Below are 3,539 nucleotides of genomic sequence, written 5' to 3'. Positions count from 1 at the left end.
CCGGAACAGATGAGCCCAAGAAGCCCGACCCAGGAACAAGACACAGAGGATCCCAGACCGAGCAGCGACTACTACAGCTCACCATGTCATCCCTCCTGAGGAAATTAGTTTACATGTCAAGCCGTGTTTTCCTTTTTATGGACTCATATGGACTGTAAGGCCAAGTGTAAGAAGAAGATCGAAAGTCATTAAGGGACACATGGGACCATATGACAAAGAGGAGGAGCTGTTGTGGAAAATTTTAGATGTATTTTAATATGTATTGTCATAAGAGTCCCCCTGTGTTCATTCTCCCCTATCCTGCTGTAAAAGAGCTGACTGGGGCAGACTGATGCTGGTAGAGATGCGTTAGGTAGTGGGTAACTTCCTGGGATTGAAAAGAGGTGTTTGCGGAGAGGGGGGTATGTCCGCAGCAAAAGGGCCCCTGTACACTGTACAGACGATCGTCTGGGGGCATGTGCTTGCTCTGCAAGGATTGATTGTAGGCGGATGTACGCTCATTGTCTCTGCTGTGTCTGATCAGCACATGGAGATGGGCAGTGCACATCTGTGGATAACCTTCCATCCACAAGGAGGTGTAGAATAATCCAGGTATACATTGTTCTCTGTATAGTAAGGATTTCTATCAATGGAATTGTAGTCATCGTTCATTGGTTTTGTATGGTCTCCATCATTGAAAGCATTTAGTCAGTTTGCGTCACTGACTATTTGAATGTATACATGTCTGTGATTGGTACTTTCTGCTGTATTGCATTGTATTGTATTGTCCTTATTTGGTCATTCACATCCTGTGTTGCTGCTGTGACGTCACAAGCTTTGTAGGAGGTGTTCAGCTGTCGGAGGCAAACTCTCCAGGGTGTGGCTTCCTGTTGAAATGTAAATAATAGGATTTTTGTACTCACCGTAGAATCCTTTTCTCTGTAATTCACCGATCGACACAGCTCCTCTCTGTAACAAAATGGGACGTCCCCAAGCAGTGCCAAAAGAGGGGTGGAAAAACAGCATAAAAACTTCATCCACCATGGCAAGTGGGAACGAGTGAAACTAAACCCACAAAAAAACAGCAGTGTGTGGAAAAACACCACCATATAACCGGGTATCCTCAACAGGAGTGATCCCCAAGACCGCAACCATTGCGGAAGTAATGCAACAGTGCATTAACACAACAGTACTGCGTTTTTACCGAAAAAACAGGAAAAAAAAAGGGTTGCATATTTAATTGCAACTACATGGCCGCCTGCAAAACATTGCGGCCAAAACACGCAATAGCGGCGTTTTGCCGGCTGTATTACAGTGCTGCCCCATTGATTTCAATGGGGAGCAGCGGTGGAGGAGCGGTAAACACACCACTCCTTCACCGCCCCCAAAGAAGCTGCTGGCAGGACTTTTTTCTGACGTCCTGCCAGCGCACCGCTGTAGTGTGAAAGCCCTCGGGGCTTTCACATTACACACAATGGTGCCGCTTCTTTGGGGCGGATTGCAGGCGCTATTTCTGACGCTATAGCGCCTGCAAAACGCCCTGGTGTGAAAGGGGTCTATATATTTTTAGCAGAGACTCGTCTAGAGAATAAAACGGCGATTGTTGCAATATTTTATGTCACACAGTATTTGTGTAGCAGTATTTTAAACGCAACTTTTTGGGAAAAGGGACATTTTCATGAATTTTAAAAAAACGAAACAGAAAATTTAGCCAAATTGTTTTGCATAATGTGAAAGATAATGTTGCGCCGAGTAAATAGATACCAAACATGTCACGCTTTATAATTGCATGCACTCGTGGAATGACGACAAACTTCTGTACCTAAAAATCTCAATAGGCGACGCTTTAAAAAAAAAAAAATATGGTTACCAGGTTAGTTACAGAGGAGGTCTAGTGCTAGAATTATTGCTCTCGCTCTGAGGATCGCGGCGATACCTCACATGTGTGATTTGAACACTGTTTACATATGCGGGAGCAACTTCTCTATGCGTTTTCTTTGCTACACAAGCTCGTGGCGACGGGGGGGTCGCTTTAACCGGTTCCCGACTAGCGCACGCCGATGTACGTCAGCAGAATGGTACAGGCAGGCAAATGGGCGTACCTGTGCGTCCCTTTAAATTTGCCGCCCTGCCATCGCGAGCACACCGCCGGCGGCACGCTTGCGTGCCGCTCGGGGCCCCCGTGAGTCCAGTCGCGGGTCCCGTGGACTCGATCGCCGTGGGCATACCCGCGATCGTCTCACAGGGCGGCTGAACGGAGAAATGCCGTTGTAAACAGCCTTTCCCCGTTCTGCATAGCAACTAGTAACGCTGATCTCTGCTCCATGTAATTGGAGCAAAGATCAGTGTTCACTAAATGAAAGCCCAGCCCCCCACAGTTAGTAACACACCCCTAGGAACACTTAAAGCGGGGTTCCACCCTAAAGTGGAACTTTTGCTCATCGAAACCCTCCCCCCCTCCGGTGTCACATTTGACATCTTTCAGGGGGGGAGGCGGGTGCAGATACCTGTCTAAGACAGGTATTTGCACCCACTTGCGGGCATAGACTCCCACGGGAGTGTATGCCGTTTCCTGTCCCGCTGCACTGTCTGCTGGGACACACACGGGTCCCAGAGACAGCGCAGACCATTCTCATTGCGCTGCGCGACTCGCGCATGCGCAGTAGGGAACCAGGAAGTGAAGCCGCAACGCTTCATTTCCTGATTCCCTCACCTAGAATGGCGGTGGCAGCAGCCGAGAGCCGAGTGATCGATCGGTCTTGGCTGCCGACATCGCTGGACCCCGGGACAGGTGAGTGCGAATCACAAACAGTGGTCTGGTCTTTGGCCAGCAAAATGGTCCGGGGCTGAAGTGGTTAAAAAAAAAATCTTATTTATTTTATCATTAATACATTTTTTTTTTTGATCACTTTTTTTTTTTGATCACTTTTATTGCTGTCACTGTCACAAGGGATGTTTACATTCCTTGCCATAGGTGGTGACAGGTACTCTTTATAGAGGGAATCGGGGGTCTAAAAGACCCTAAATCCCTCCTTTACACTTCAATGTATTCAGATCGCCGTTTTCGGCTACTCTGAATACTGTATATATTTTTAAATGGCTGGAAAGCAGTTTGCCATCTCTAAAAATCAGTACCGGGATGATGCCTGCAGGTGCGGGCATCATCCCGGTATGCGGGAAGGGGAACTATATACATAACATATGTGTATGTGTTCGTGTATAAATGCGTTACCTCACGCAGGTCCAGGATAGCTGCGCTCTGGAGCGCAGCTGCTCACACTCCGCCTACCACAGCCAGACTGAGGAGAATCCGCCCTCACGACCAATAAATAGTATGCCACTGCTGGCAACGGCCCGTTGCCAAGCGACCACCAGACTACGTCATGTGACACGTTATAGCTAAGAAACAGTTTGAAGGCTCGCGCTCCTCCTTCCCGCCGCGTCGGTTACCTAGGAAACCAGTGCTCGGCCACGTCCTCTTCTACCAGTCCAACTGCTGCGTCGTTGCGTCGTGCCTCCTTCCCGGCGGCCAATCAGCGTACGGCAGGAATAGGAGCCTT

At 48.6% G+C, this 3,539-nt stretch overlaps 1 long non-coding RNA gene across 1 annotated transcript; it reads right to left on the bottom strand.

The window, feature by feature from the left end:
* Window positions 1-229: 229 nt before the first annotated feature.
* LOC143987165 (uncharacterized) lies at window positions 230-3,482 on the bottom strand. Its single transcript, XR_013276606.1, has 2 exons — window positions 3,212-3,482; window positions 230-866 (listed from the first exon to the last, which is right to left on the bottom strand). It is a non-coding gene; the product is annotated as an uncharacterized LOC143987165 (long non-coding RNA).
* Window positions 3,483-3,539: the final 57 nt, after the last annotated feature.

Source organism: Lithobates pipiens, unplaced genomic scaffold (assembly GCF_037356315.1).
Source record: "Lithobates pipiens isolate NorthernLeopardFrog02 unplaced genomic scaffold, aLitPip1_a1.2 Scaffold_18, whole genome shotgun sequence".
NCBI lineage: Eukaryota > Metazoa > Chordata > Amphibia > Anura > Ranidae > Lithobates > Lithobates pipiens.
Note: the sequence above shows the minus strand (reverse complement) of the source record. Positions and strands in the feature narration are given on the sequence as shown.